Consider the following 16723-nt stretch of genomic DNA (forward strand, 5'->3'; position numbering starts at 1 on the left):
CACAAATCAAACACAGAAAACCAGTCTAGAGCGTCACTAAACGTTCATATATCCCGCGTATTTGAATCACTTGTTCCTGGAATATGTTTTTTGTTGATCGCGGAGGCTCAGCATTTCTGTTAATCAGTCTTGCTCTCCAGTAACTATGCAGACCAATAAGAAAGATTAGGTTATAGTGACAAAGGACAGGCCTCGCTGGCGCTTGTAACTCATTTGCGAAAAGACCTTATACAGGCATCATGTCGGGCAAGGAATCGCGTTACCATGTGTATTGTAGCGTGGCAGAAGAATAAAATACCAACGAGGCGTCACACAATGCAAATTGCGCAACTAGTGTGCCATTTAAAGGTTCTCACCCACTAGAGAGAGGTCAACCATAATTCTTCACCGTCATCAGCCACATGAAGTATCAACAAAGTGCACATAATGTCTCACAGAGTGTAGCGGGTACCTCGCTTATCTGCAGATAGACGATTAATGGCGTAGTAGGTGCTTCCCTGCTTCACAAAAAATATGATTTGTTTCGCAGTAGATACCTTGTATGTTTACTTGTATTAGTTTACCCAAGAGAGTTTGGAACGGGCTCTAGAAAGGCCGCTCTTCCAGATTTTTTCTGTGACTGTGCTGCGCGCTACGCGCAGGCCTGGCGTTACTTATGCGCATGAAAACTAGGAGTGTTAGTCGGCACCGCCTCGTAGTCATGATGGCGAGTTACAGAAGTTACAAAGATTTCCATAGCGTCTCTCTTATGATTGCGGTGTAGTAGGCGTTCCCTTCCGTCTAGTCTGAGAATCGCGTTTTTGGGAGATGCGGAACTCCGAAATTGAGACGGCGCACTCAACGACAGGTATTCTGGTTTCAAATCGTTTATTTTTACGCGACACTGGGTTTTCCTGACGAAGATAAAAAATCACAGCATATCACGGAGTGAATGATGATGAGTGGGCGAAGCTGCGGAGGTTCATCGGTAAACCGTGAATCTCCGTGAATTCTGCCCAGTACATCATCGCCGACGTGAGTCGGGCGCGCTTATACTAAAGGTTCGATGAGTTATGACGACTTGCAGCTCACTTTAATTTTACATGTACGCTGTGAATTGTCATTGTTTAGAAAAACCATTGCTTTATAAAACATCTGGCGTCTTTCGTTAAGCAGCTGGCGTCTTTTCGTTTTGCTTTAGAAACATATGGCGCTCTTTCGTTTTGCTTTTACAAAAACATGGCGTCTTTTCGTTGGTTTATTTCATCAATCAAAGACGTTTGAACAAAATTTTTATGTTTAATCACGCACAGGAGAAATCTCACCAGGCACTACCTTGGAGGTAAACAATGGCTGCTAATGGGAATGAGAGACAGAAGAAGTCGGCTTTTAAGCTAACACTTACACTTCTACTTCTACTAACGTTTCCTACTGGAACATGCCAATGGCTGCTAATTGGGGCTGAGAGACAGAAGAATTCGGCTTTTAGTAACGCGCACGATGCGATATTTTTTATTGTTCAACAACGCACAGGAAAAATCTCCCACCGGCACCACCTTGGAGGTCAAAGCGTAAGACTGGGTTACGCACTACGACTACTACGACTACGACTACGAGGGACGAACGGGTGCCGCCTTAAGGAGCTTCGCCCCTAAAAGTTCTTTTTCGAAGAAGCTGTCTCCAAGGACATTACCTGATCACCAATTTCTGATCACCATGCTTCCAACTTCCCCTTAACCCACTGAGACGCTTTGTACACACTTGTGTACGCACTTGTCTTTTTTTCTAATTATGTCGTCTAGTGGCTGAGAAAGCGCAACGATATAGTGACTTTTTGGTGTATTGAACATCCTGCATAATGTGTCTCATTCAAACTTCATTTTTTTGCAGTGTACTGTTGAATATAGTCACTTACTGAAGGCCCTACCATGTTTCGACGAGTAGTTGCGCTTCCCGCGAGCCAATGACAAAAGCATAAAATTTTTTTTGCTCAAAATGACCATAACCGAAAATTATTTTGCACACCAATTCTAATTTCAGATTGATTCTATTGATGCAAGAACATAGCATGAATGACTTCAGGATAAATGCATATTTATGCAATTTATTTAGGACTGATTATTACAGTCAAATCAGCGTATTGTGAAATTACTTTAGTATCAGACAGAATATCGAGTGCCTTGAGTTTATGTTGAGTCATATTGACGCCCATACAGACAGTTCTTCATTGGTGGCGTCTGAAAGGGTTAACATTGCGAACACGACAAACCGCACGATCAGCATGTAACCATCTGAGGCTCGAGAAAACATGCAACTGGGCGTGTAGTTTCCAAAGCACACGAACACGCTTAAAGACGCACTAGCGGCAACAGACACAGGGTGTTTCAAGAAATGTGTCCAACCATTCTAACAAAATCAGGAAAATGCGTATATTTAATTGCTGCCTTCAGAATTGGTTTTTCTGTAGTGGCAGGGGATTTTAAGATGGTTAAAGAAGTTATTTGGGCCTGTAATTAAAGAAATTATATTAATTACTTTTTAATTAGTGGAGTTAGGTGGTGTGTCCAATGGGAAGAATTGAAGTTCTTCATGCCAGAAAACCACCAACTTTGAGATTTCGAAAAAGTGGCATCTAGTAATAATTACGACGTAATGAAATTCAACCAAATTCAATGGCGAAACTTAAACAGAAACATGGAAGAACGCAACTGCCATATTCTTCTGAGACGTTCAAAATGAGTGAATGACTTTTTCTGTAGCGCTAGGCATCTTAAGATGGTTAGAGACATGACTTAAGACAGTAATTAGAAAGTTAAATTAATTAACTTTTCAATTAGTGGAGTTAGGCGCCGTGTCACATTGGGGAATTGAAGTTCTTGTGTCCGAAACAACATCCCAACATTGAGATTGTGAAAAAAGCGGCCTCTAGTAATAATTACGAAGTAATGAAATCCACCGAATTCGATGGCTTTCGCTTTGAAAGCCGTTGCATTTGGTGAATTCATTACGCCACAACAATTACTAGAGGACGCTTTCTTTTGAAATCTCAAAGCTCGGATGGGTTCTCGCATGAAGAACTTCAATTCTCCCATTTGACACAATCACCTAACTCAACTAATTAAAAAGTTAATTAATGTAACTTTTTAATTACTGGCCTAACGATGTCCTTAACTACCTTAAGCTTCCTGCCGCTACAGAAAAAGCAATCTGAAAGCCCGAGCACATATCGAATTTTCCTGATTTTTTTAGAAGGGTTGGACACATTTCTTGAAACACCCTGTATGCTCAAGTGCAACATCTGTAGAACGGGCGTTTCTTCCGACCATCAAATCATTGAATATTGCCATGAGATACGAAACAGACTGATGATGATGATGATGATGATGATGATGATGATGATGACGACGACGACAACGAACAAACTGACTGCCAAGCCAACAGCTTCGAATGCAACTCGAATGAGCGCTGTCATGAGTTCACACTCCGTCCACTATTGAGCTGAGCAAGCAAGAAGCTAAGTTTGCGTTACACGGTCGACAAACAGAAGCACCCACTGTAGGTTCTAGATAGCGCTAATGTTTACCTCGCCTGCGTGCATGTGAGGGGCGCGTGTAAGGCTACGAATGTCACACATCACGTACGTTGACCCTTCGTCGGCGCTTTCGTTATGACGTAGCGCTGATCTACGCAAAAGTAGACGGCACTGTTACATTGTTTCATGCGACTGCTGGCGCCAGTGTTTGTTGGTTCGTCTCATCACTCCGTGCCCGCCGTGTTAGCGGCATAGCTATATTCCTCAAGTAATGACACGAACTATCTCAGCAGCAAGCCCTGTTAGACAGCTTCTTTAGCTTTCCAGGGATGACTCGGCAAAGTTTACTCAGGGTTAGCGAGTGATGAGAGAGTGATTTTGGTGTCTCAGGCTCACGATAATGTATTTTTAAAGGGGAATTTAAACGCGCATTGACAAGGAATAAAGAATGACCCTGTGAAAGCTCGAATAGCGACATACAGTACATAAGCGGTTGTCGCGTGCTCGAAGCCTACCAGCAATTTCTACCTGCCAGTTTGGTCTTTGAATAGACGCAGCATTTTGCGAACTAAAATAAAATCATGTTCGGTCAAGAATTCTTGACATTCATTTAGCGGTGCTATTTGAAGAAGCTAGACTTATCCATGAAAAGTGAAACAGGAATGACTTGGGTGAATATATATCGACCAATCATGATTGCCTCCCATAAAATGAAGAATGGTCTCTTCCGAAGCGACGCCTTTTCATCGAGAGTTGTGCGCAGATTATCGTTTTTTTAACGTATTGTAAAAATGTTAAAACATTTAGAGAATAGTTTCAGTTAACACGCGGCTTTTTTTTTTTTTGTCCTTGTTGCTGACATCATACCAAGTCTTTAAAGTTAACCTTTAAATCATAGCCAGTACGAATCTGTCGACTTCGAAAAGAGTTTCAAGTTATACTAGGAACACCAGAAATATTTAACTAGTGGCATTGTCTAACTTCTGTTGGCTATCACGAATTTGGGAGCACCAGCCTTTAGAAGATCTTCAACTTTGCCATAATCTGTATATCATAGAAAAATCTAAGCATTCAAGCTTTGCGCTGATCTTGTAAATTTCCTGAAGAGTTTGATAGAGTGACGCACAGCATTCTGCTTTAAAAAAATTATGAATATTCGGCATAGAAAAATGTGCCCTTAAACGAGATATGTAGCTGCATTTGTTGAATGTTGCGCCTTAGAATTAACATTTGTAAAGTTAGAATGACACACCACTAAATGTCTTGCATTTTAAGAAGAATCAATAGCATCTAATCTCGAGCATTTGAAACGATGTCGTAATTTAAGGTGTGCAAGTGGTCTAAGTATGGTGTAACAGTATCGCATGTGCCACAAGCTTTTCGTAACAGATGTTTTAATGACACATGAACTTCGCGCCGTCGTTTTGAGACTACATCAGAGAAGCAAGTTAGGCCGACGCTGTGGAGGCTGGGTTCGCCGGAAAAAAGTCATCGTTGCTGTGAAGCAGTCAAAGCAATGCGTGAAAATTTCATCGCCTCCGATATTCGTCAAACCTCGTTTGTCGAGAACACCCGTTACTATCAGTGATGCGCACTTAAAAAAAAGCCGCGCCACCGAACTTTGAAAAATGACGGGTTTGTCCTCAAGGTTTACCTTTCAAAGCAATATAAAAGAAGCGGTGACCCGTGAGCGAAGCTGAAGAAAACGAACGAACACTCAAAACGGCCCGACGGAGAAAAACAGGCACGTGTTTATAAGAATGTCTGTTCTTGTTTTTAGAGCCGATGCAAAAGGTACCCGACACTGACACAATAAGAATTGTGCGTTGACAGTTCGAAAAGTTTCATTTCATTGATTGTTTTGAACATCTTACACGTCAAGGGTAGGTACACCTAAAGACAGATTAGACTTCCTGACTACGGTGCTACCACCCATGCACTGTTCAACACTTACGTGAAAGTTCATCAAGAAATTGTACAATAAAAAGCGGGACGCACCGAACGTAGAAGAAAAACTTGGTATAGGACCATTAGCGACACTTGATAACGCGCACAAAAAACCAATTCAATCAAATTAATATTTACAAACATCACAAACCACGTGGAGGTCTTGCTTATACTATGCGGGTACACAGGACAACAAATATGATTTAACCATTAGCGTAGCCAAAAACTTTTTTCCCGCGGTTCAACCCTAGATTATGCATGCTCGTGCGTGCGCTTATATCTGTCCGTGTATATATATACACATACAAAGTTGAACATTTGTCGGAGGGTTTGGGGGGGGGGGCACCCACCCCTCCCCCTGGCTACACCAGCAGATTTAACCACACATTTAAAAAGAGACGTTGACATGTGTGGTTTGACATTAGCCGAAACTTGCGGATGTTGATTTAGAAAAGTAGGTATGATGCATTTAAGTTCTTCGGTGTCGCATTTAGTTCTACAAATACGTAACTGGCTATTCCTACCCCGTACAGAAACAAATTCGAGCGAAGTGGCATGAAACGTTTCATATATCTTCCATTTGAAGATCGGCGGCGGAGATTTGCAAAGGTACCGGACGAAGTGGGATAAGAGCAAATGGTTCAGCGGTTGCACACAACTCACGGGTTGGCGACTTCGACGTCGAACAAGCAGCAACAGGCGGAGACGTCACCGGCGTCTCCGTCGTTGGGTCGTTCTCGGATTCAACGCTGCGCACACCGCCGGCGCGCCCGTCCGCGCTGGCTCTAAGCACAGCAGCGCGTGCATTGGATTCGGTGGCAGCGGCTCCCGCGTAAGAAAAAAAAATCCGACAACTCAAACGCCAGCGCCATCGCTCGGCGCCGGCGCTCGCCGGACGCGTCTCTATCGTCGGTGCCGCTTTGCTGTCGTCTGCACCGGCAGCGTGCCCGCCGTTCCGGCGCGCGCGTACGCGAGCGGCAGATCGTCTGCGCCGGTGACGCCGGTGTGCTGCTGCTGCTACTGATGCTGCGGAGTCCTCCGCTAGCGTCGTGCGCTCTCTTCGTTTGCTGCTTGCGCCCTTCACCTGATATAAGTGACACGAAAACCGAATTTATGCGCATGCTCTATTGGAGTAAGCGGCGTAACGTTGTTTGGTTTGTTTGGCTTCGTTATTCCGTAGTCCCACCGCTCCTCCCACGTTTCCGTAGTCCCGCCGCAGTCACTCTTTTTTAAAAACTATTTTGGGGGGTTTTCGGTACCAAAACAACGATATGATTATGAGGGACGCCGTAGTGGAGGGTTCCAGAAATTTCGACCACCTGGGGTTCTATAGCGCGCACCTAAATCTAACTACACTAACCCCTATTACTTCGCCTCTATCAAATGCGGCTGCCGCGGCCGGGATACGATCCTGCGACGTAGGATCAGCAGTCGAGCACCACAACCACTAGAACCCCTGTAGAATTTGTGAACTCAATAACAATTTTAGGTGTGCTGTTTGAAAAAAAAAACATGTCCTGGGACGATCATTTTGACCACGTTCAATCTCAGGTGGCTAAAAGTGTAGGTGCTATTGCGAAATTTCGACACATTCTGCCTGTATCGAAAAACTGATGCTCTACAAAACGCTTTTTTTTATATCACATAAATTATTGCTTTTTGGTGGGAGGAAATTCCACACAAAAAAATAACCATACAATATTTTGTTACAAAAAGAGGCTCTTTGGTCTATAGCCAACGTTGAAATATCGTGCGCATACAAAAGAATTGTTTCATAATTTAACGTTGTACCCATAGGAAAAGTTTATGATTGGAAACTAGCTATCAAATATAAAAAGTCTGTTTATAAAAATCAGCATGACCTAATAAATCTCGCTAATCTAAGAGGAAATGCTCCTTTCTATTCTCTCCGCAAACAATACTTTTCGAACATCCCTTTTGCCGAACTGAATACCGACGACAAATGTTACAGTGTTGTTTGCCTCACTTGCTAAACACACTCCTCAGTAGCGAAATAGAATTAGAGAAACGCAGTATAAATGATATTTAAAAAACATTTCCTGTAACTAATCTCCGTTAAAAGAAATGCTGTACTGTATGAAGAGAGATCCATTTTCATTATTTTTGTTTGTTTGAAGTTTGCCTGTTACTTTGGAATAATTATTGGGTCAAATCATGACCTCTAGCGATTGACTGTTGCTACATATTTACATTGGGCGGCAGCCACTGTGGGTTCCTTTGTTCCTCAGTGCCAACGCTGCCGTCATCGGCTCCGTTGTTCCCTAGTACAGTCGCTCGCGCTATGGACTCCGTAGCCCAACCGATGCAGCCATATGCTGCGTTGCTCCGTAGTGGAACCGCTGCTGCCATGGGCTCCGTGGTTACGTAGTCGCACGGCTGGCACCATAAAACCTGGGCATATTTATTTATTTTTATTTAACAATACCGCCAATCTCTTCAGAGATTATAGCAGGGAAGGCACATGAAAAATACTATATGTTTACACAAGATCATATATGGTTAAAATCACAAAAAAGTCAAAATACGCACAAAATCATACATTACACATTGCGATAGAAGTACACACCATAAAACAATTTTAGTAACAAAATCATGGGCGAAATTATCGCCAAAACAACTGAAAAAGGATAAGGTATACATTTGTAAAGATTACGGAAGATCAGCAAGTACACATTATTATTGAACACATTGTTCAAACAATTTTATGAACTACAATAAAATAATCGAAGAACATGTCACTTAAAAGTTACCTTCATATAAATAGCAGAGAAAAAATATTTATTAGTAACATGACATAGACTCATCGCTTAGCGGGTTTACTGATGTTGTAATGTCGTTAGTGCTCTTTGTGAGGCAAGCAATTCGCTTAAAACAAATAAGATTGTTAATAAGGAAAAAATGGAGCTCTTTGTCGCAGAATTTCTCACCTATATATGTTGCAAATGTTTGTTCTAAGGAAACATTAGTTTAAAATATTTGCAGACTTGTTAATGATTGTTTCAAGATTCAACGAAGATGATATTGCAGTTTAAGTTGCTTTGAAATACTGACGGTCGTTTCATACAATCTTAACTAGGTATGTAGCTTTAAAAAATACATGAACATCCTACGGACTTTGAAAAAATAGGCACAAGCAAAGACAAGTTGACGCTTAAGCATCATAAAATCACAGGGTCCCATATGCATACACCTAAGACGACTCGAAGGCAAAAACCATCTTGTTTTGCTTCTCAGTCAATGTACTAGGGAGACTATATGAACGGCTGGTCATGTAGGCACCCTAGATGTATTTGTGGCGTTTTTTTTTTCGAAATGAGCTATATCCGGAAACCGAAACTAGCTCCAATATTGCTCCATTGGCAAGTACATTCTCTCAACTTTCCTCTAAAAGAGTTATCAGAACGAAATGGGTCAAATAGCAACAGCTACGTGTGCTCACAGATCATGTTTCAAAACGAAATTGAGCCAGATCCATGCGCTGTATGGATCGAAATGAGACAAATCCGGTATGCCGATATCAGAGCGCTTCAGCGATCACGTGATTCAGCAAACATGGAACCCTCCGATTTCCCGCCTGACTGCTCTGCCTGTGTTCTGGGTGTTTCCCTTTTCGGAGCTCGATTATCATGGATTCTGATGAAAGTGATCAGCGAGAGATCTGTCCCCAGACTCACTGTTTCCTAGGGTTTTCTGTCAGAACTCCATCATAACACTCTTAAAGGTCAATTTCAATAAAGTTTTTTCAAGAATACCGCATTTAATTCAGTGTCTCAATTCAATAGGAGCCAAATCCAAAGTTCTCATGCTAATAGCGGGGAAATCCGCAGCATAATTTTTAATTGATTGTCGCGAGAAACTTCCCCTAGCCGACATGTAAAACATATCATAGAATAGCTTTGACAGCGTTGTATTTACTTTGCATAACAAATTTTTGCCGTTTTCTCAAATTCTGTTTGGATGGATTTGGCGCATTTCGAAAAAAAAAACGCCTCATTTATCCTGCCCCGCCACCCACCGAAAGCTTTGCGCGTGCCGCGGCGGCTGCATTTTTGATGGAGGTGAAAATGTTTGAGGCCCGTGTACTTAGATTTAGGTGCACGTTAAATAACCCCAGGTGGTCAAAATTTCCGGAGCCCTGCACTACGGCGTCTCTCATAATCATATCGTGGATTTGGGACGTTAAGCCCCAGAAAAGAAAAGCTTTGCGCACCTAGCGTGGTTTCGCACTGTCTCCAGGAGCGGTGGCACCTCACCTGGCTTTGCACTGTCTCCGTGATCAGCCCACCTTTGACCAAGCTACGATATTATGTGATGATAACAGTGTAGGATTATGCCACAGGAGGGAAGGAACGAGACGGCTAAACCAGAATCGAGGCCAGCAGGGAACACGAGCCGTGGCTTCACGTTCCACTGCGAAGCGCCGTCTTTATTGCCTTCTCTTGAGGTCGCATGCTTTCCGGTTTTGTTCGCCGCCCAAAGGAGGGCGCTACAACGGCATTATGTGGCGTTACGTCACCTGACGTCACGTCAGTATTTGTGGCGTGATAATGGCGTCATATGGTGACGTCATCACGTGACGATGATTTCTTGCACCACTCGTCCCCGACGCCGCAGGACGCGAGACGCCGACGCTGACGGTCAAATTTGGTGTTTGTGAGGCATATAAGACTTTCACTTTAATAAGAGGGTGTTTACCGCTGGGGCTAAACTGACCCGTTACTGCGACTGCAACGTTCACCCTGATTTATCTTGATCCATCTTGCGCACGACGATAACTTAACTTACTATCAAATTACCTCGCGTAAGTGTTAATGCACCGGTCCTGTCCTAACAGAAATAAGCGGCAATATTCTCTTGATTATATATCCCTGGAAGCAATGTCATTTACCGGCTAATTAGCCTCAAATTAATCTGCTTAACTGTTTCAGTGACGCCAGTGTAAGTGACTCTGACAACACGTGTGTTTGGTTCACATGTAAAGATTATCGTTGTTTGCTATAACTGCACGCAAAATAGCGCGTACTCTTGCTGAGAGCCTTGCAAAAATACAGCGTTCAATATAAAAATGCGGTACTTTGCAAATATGATTAGCGAGAACGTCGGACGCGAGCGAACAGAAGATGTCTTTGAATGAACTAGCTAATTAGTTATAGATAGTAATTAATCTGTACTTATCGTAGCTATACGGGCACTGACGCAGTAAGGCTTGTAGCTCCGGGGTTTCAGGACTTGTTGAGTTTTATATGGCGCGCAAAGTCTTTCATGTAGTACGTCCCGCGGCAGAAAAATGTGGCTAACGTTACTGATGGGATATTCAATGCGGGCGTTCTAAGAGCGAAGGAAATCATGTACAATATAACACACACACACACACACACACACACACACACACACACACACACACACACACACACACACACACACACACACACACACACACACACACGCGCGCGCGCGCGCGCGCACGAGCGCGCCCGCGCACACACGCACACTTTTCTGCTCGTGTGCGCTCTCCTTGGATACGATAATGTGACAGCTAATTAAAGCTTTCAACACTCTGTGATAATCCTCTTGAGAAACGTCGGGCTACTCTTTGACGCTTCGCCTCTTGAAGAAAAACGGGCATTCACATAGTCGCACAGCTGTAGTGACACGCTCTACTGCAAGCACACACACCGACGCACGCAGCCTCAGCGAATGTGAAAGCCAAAAGAGAAGAGATGAGATGTCAATTAGGAGAAGTCTACACTGAGTCACCCCACTCACTAGTTCAATCAATGCCTCCCGATGAACATGCAAATGCGCTGCCGACTTCAAAGGAAATCAGTAGACTCCTAATGCCTGTCGTATCCGGACGGCTGACATCGACGGTCGTCGTACATCTTGCCTAAAGTGTGCTCTGTAAGCATTTACTGTGTATTTTTTTGTTTTCATATCCTGCAACATTTATCTTAGTACACGCTTTCGAGAGCGTCCGGTGAAACTGCGCGTTCTGACGAAATTTCAAGCGATTTGCTGCCACTACTGCGCAAGTAAGAACTACTAAGCTCAACTGCGTGGGTACAGTTCCTACGCACGTCGATCGTATTTCCTCCTTTAAGGTAAAATGTAACAAAAAAATAATAATAAAACAAAGATACGTGTGTGCGCAGCTTTAGGTGCACGTTAAACAACCCCGTGGCGGTCACTCTTTGTTCGGCAGCCATTACTACCACGTTCCACATAATCGTATCGTGGTTTAAAGGGACAAAAAATAGAAAAAAAAAACATTGTTCTCATTTTAGTAAATTACTCTTCCACACTTACAAAATCACCATGCTTGCCATGACAAAACGCTTGGTGAGCGACAAAACGCACACAAAGAAAATGCGGGTGGCGACGCCTCACTGAAATTTCCGCACCAAGCGTCGTGACGTCATAGACTTTGACGGCGTCTGCCAGGTCCTACGTAGATCCCAATCGGTAAGAAATGAAGTACATTGTCCTCTGAGGGGGCCATGGACTTAACATGCCAAGCTTCAGGAAATTTCGTTGAGCCAATGTTGCCAAAATGCGGAAGATACACTTTGCAATCCGCGGCGTCACGCGCCGAGATTGCAGCGCAAAATTTAAAAATGAAACATGGACCTTGGTTTTCTCCTTTATCAATAAACCGACGATGGTGAAACTAACGGCATTAGAGTTTTTATAGTTATAATTGATCAATCTAAAGCAATTAATTGTTTCATTTTAGTGTCCCTTTAAGCTTATAAAACCCCATAATTTCAAGCTCAGCGGAAGCAGTGTTCGGTTGTGCCAACGCGCCGTCACGTCTGGTTGGTTCGTTTGACTAATGAACAAACCATCACGAAGATTTCTTCATTGCTCCTTCACCAACACCGTACAAATGTTCTACGGGTGGCCACAAACAAACGGGACGAGACTGACGCAACAACCTCGCTAATGGAAAGGTCACCTAATTGCGCTACAAGCAAAGCTATGCTTCCCTTAGCCTTTGAATAATTACTACCATCGACCTGGCTAATTACGTGCACTAAAGCGAAGGCTATGGCTCTCTCTTCACCGACAGAACAGGAAGGAGCCAGTTGTAGTTTGCCGCTGAACTCATCAGAAGAAGAGCAGCCCCTGAACCACCGTGAAAAATTTTGAGGTCGTTGAACTCCATTGAAGCTTTTGGTCAGGCAGTTAGACCAACTTTCATGAATGTAAACGATCGTGAATTGCGCGGAATTAGGGAAAAGACCGCACTAAAGAAGACGCACAAAACAGATAGAATCAATGAATGTTTGTGTGTGTTTGTATGTGCGTGCAGATGCCTATACAGACGCAAAATCGAAAAAACTCGGGATGGGGGGGGAGGGGAGTTAAATCCTCTGTCTTACCCCCGGCTTCACCAACTGAAGGACCATTTCCCATTCTAGGTAGAATGTGTTAAAGAGTCACCATAAATTTATTAGTGGCGTACAATCGGAAAGCTCTCGTTTTTCTTTTGAAACATGACGCAGTCAGCTCTGGTCAGCTGGGTGACTTACATTACTTTTCTTCAAAAGAATTTACTCACGGGATAGTTGGTACACATTCATGAGTACTATGTCTGTACACCCTTGAAATTTTTTAATAATATCGCGCGAGCGTTGAGACATGATAGCGGTCTAATATTGGCGAGAAAACCAGATTTCAGGCGTGACGCGCAAGCGCAGAGAACAGTCGAGCGCCGCCTGCTACGCTGTTTGCTTAGAGATGCATACACACTTTCGCCCTTATCTCTGCGATCATCAGAAAGCCAGTGCGAAGCTGATCGTCGTATCGCTGATCTCGTCGCTTCTCGCCGATACGAGAAACTACCGTATCCTAGGGTCAATGCTCGTGCGATATTATTAAAAAATTGCGACTGTGTGAAACACAGAGAAACGCACAGATGTATGAACAAGAAAAAAATTTAGCAGGTCCCATGCACTGTGGGAATCGATGTAATACGAAGCAGCCAGCATAGAGCTGCATACATCGCCTTGCTTCTCTTTGAGGAAAATGCAATCATTCATGTCATGACATCTAGTTCACTATATATCCTGTGTTTGTCATGCATGCATGCATGTACAATATTTTATATAATGAAACGTGTATTTTGGTAAATACAATGCATGAACTGTCACTTATGTTTGTCATACACTCGTGTCAGGCCATAGCAATCTTGGTACATATAAAGTTAGCGAAACGGCCGCAAGGGCACCAACACCGTGGCATGTAAATCATGCCGTTCATGACACGCATATCACGATTTTCATGCTATGACCTGTCATTTATGTTAGCCAAACAGTCATGTTATGCCGTACCGATTTTGGTATACATCCCATTAACGAAACGGCCAGGAGAGCACAAAGTCGTAGGCAGATAGATAGATAGATAGATAGATAGATAGATAGATAGATAGATAGATAGATAGATAGATAGATAGATAGATAGATAGATAGATAGATAGATAGATAGATAGATAGATAGATAGATAGATAGATAGATAGATAGATAGATAGATAGATAGATAGATAGATAGATAGATACGCTCAAAGTCGCAGAAGTTCGCCAAGAAATGCTTCGCATTTAAAACGACGGGCACTGGTGTCACGCAGCGTCCGCTGCACTGCAACAAACTAAGCGATGCGGAGCGTAACCGCGACACCAGAAAGCGCGGGCTGGGAGCGCTTTACGGGTCAAGGCGATTAACGATTAACACGCGTTTCACAACTGCGGCGCCCACCCAGGTATTTCAGCTAATTCCCTTTCTCTCTTTAGACTCTGAAGCTGCTGTACGGCGAGAGAAGAGTGGACACAAGCAGCCAGTTTCCATGCAGTGCACGTGATGTTGTCAGGCGTTTTGTGGCTTGTACGCGGGCGATAACTCTAGGCGAGGCAGGGAATCTCTAAAAGCGTTATCTTTTCTTCACCGTCTATGCTTGGACGCTCCAGTGCGCAGGGTGGTCGCCGCTGTGGTCACGTATGAACGCGTACGAGCGTGTCGCAAGCGCTGTGAGCGTTCGCAGTGTTTCTACGCGCATCACGCGTAAATGTGGGCACGGTATGCGCGACTTTGGTTTGCACTGAAACAACGCCGCGCTTATGGAGGTCTGTGTCGAGACCTCTTTGAGACGTTTCCTAAACGTCTTCATCTGGAAAACGTCTAGGAAAGGATGAATTCCGTCGAATTTTAATTTTTTAGGGGTTTGGGGGGGGGGGGGTTCTGCTTTCGAGGCATGCTCAAAAACTATTTGTCTTCGGGTGACAGGAGAAATGGAAGGTGCGCTGACGCACGACAGACCTGCCTTTCTAATCAGATCTGCTTCGATTATCTGCCTGACGTCCTGTCTCTTATTTTCGGCTGCTATCCTACACATATTGAAAAGCGGTTTATAAGGCTTATTGTTCTTTATTCCGCACTCATGATGACGCGTGGAAAGATTCCCTGCGTATCTTAGCTCATGAGGTGACTATCATCTTGAATTCTCTGCCTACCATGCAAGTATTTGCTGGCAGTTAGGACATTAAGAGTGGGCAAAATATTACTAAGTGATTGACAAACGAGTTCAGGGGAGTGGCAATTTTAGCAACATGGTGGGCTTCTTCGTACATCATAGAGATCGTGTATACTTAGTGTGAGTAAATAACTAGCGAAGATAAGACGCACAAGTACAGATAGAGCGCTGTGTGCCTTGCCATCTATGTCCTTGTGTCTCTTCTTTCGTTCAGTTCTTTACTCAGGGTGAAAAAAAAAAGAGTCGGGATAAGTTATTATCCGCTTATTTTGCACAGCCGTTTTTCCACAAGATTGCGAGGTACATTGGGGTCTTCGCGACCTTGGGATCTTCACAGAATTTCCTGGCATGACAAGCGGGGGTGCTGACCACTATACTAACGAAGAGCCGCAGCATTTCCTAACGATTTATTTTGGCTGCAGTGAGCAAGTGCCGCTACTTCAGTATCGGCCCACCCTGGGCCGAACCCTTTGGCTGCATGCGCGCGGTAGCAGGCTTGTTTCGTCCTCGTCAAAAGCGCTGTTCTTCGCGGGCAAGCAACGATGACTAGATCGATGAGTCGGGTGCCACTTGGTTGGTAGGTTTGTCGGTCGGGTTGGGTTGCACGGTCGACGAGCACGACGCAAGCTCGTTACGCGACGACGGCTTGATCGGTAAAACCCTGCGAGTAGGAAGACGGAAGGGGAGAGATGCACGCCGGCGGCGAAGCGGAGCTGTGTAATCTCATGCGAACACAATGGGGCTGAGCCCCTGAGGCACGGCGAACATAGGGTAGCTAAGAGCTGAGACGGGTGCCGTGAATGGTTGATTTCATGCGGGGGAAAGAAAACAGATGATTCGAGCAAATCGAATGAGTGAATCTATCTATCTATCTATCTATCTATCTATCTATCTATCTATCTATCTATCTATCTATCTATCTATCTATCTATCTATCTATCTATCTATCTATCTATCTATCTATCTATCTATCTATCTATCTATCTATCTATCTATCTATCTATCTATCTATCTATCTATCTATCTATCTATCTATCTATCTATCTATCTATCTATCTTTAAACAACCTACCAAACGAACTACTGATTGACAAACACGACTGACTAGAGAATGAGAAATATGTCTTTGATAGACCAACTTCTCCTGACTAACTTTGTCCTGAGCGACCGAATTACTGACTTGAGAATGAGAAATATGTCTTTGATAGACCAACTTCTCCTGACTAACTTTGTCCTGAGCGACCGAATTACTGATTTAACTTCACCACTGATTGTGAGCAGTAAGTTAGCCTGAACTGAAAGGGAGAGGACTGGTTACTTAGATCTATCATCCCAACAAAAAAGAGAGAAGATGCGTTTAGCGTCTCATATTCATTACAGGTGCAATAGAGGTGAACTGAGAAGACTGTTGAACGTCATGGTTTAATTAGCATGCCCCCAAACCTAAACACGCGATTGTCTACGCATTTCACCTATAACCGGGTGAAGTCCACACAACCAAAATTGAAACTCGCGACCTAGATTGCAGCAAATGAATGGCACATCCATTGAGCTGGTCTGGCCGCTACAACACAAGGTGACGTTGACAAAATAACGCTGTTCGTGCAGGTCAATGAATGGTTGTCGACCTTGGTTCTGTTCAGGGGCATCGGTTCAGAGAATGCTGGTGTTCCGAATTCTAGTGCGGGTGTGATTCCTTGCCTTCCCATCTGTATCCA

General features: G+C 43.7%; 1 protein-coding gene across 3 annotated transcripts in view; it reads right to left on the reverse strand.

The window, feature by feature from the left end:
* Nucleotides 1-6269, reverse strand: part of LOC119371623 (beta-1,3-galactosyltransferase 1) — a 217578-nt gene extending 211309 nt beyond the window's left edge. For 2 of the 3 annotated variants that reach the window (XM_049419642.1, XM_049419644.1), the window contains exon 1: nucleotides 6118-6269. The gene's annotated coding sequence lies outside the window, so the exon portion shown is untranslated. The remainder of the gene's footprint in view (nucleotides 1-6117) is intronic. The other variant, XM_049419641.1, reaches the window with a different exon arrangement.
* Between the last annotated feature and the right edge of the window lie 10454 nt (nucleotides 6270-16723).

This window comes from Rhipicephalus sanguineus, chromosome 10 (genome assembly GCF_013339695.2).
Source record: "Rhipicephalus sanguineus isolate Rsan-2018 chromosome 10, BIME_Rsan_1.4, whole genome shotgun sequence".
NCBI classification, from domain to species: domain Eukaryota; kingdom Metazoa; phylum Arthropoda; class Arachnida; order Ixodida; family Ixodidae; genus Rhipicephalus; species Rhipicephalus sanguineus.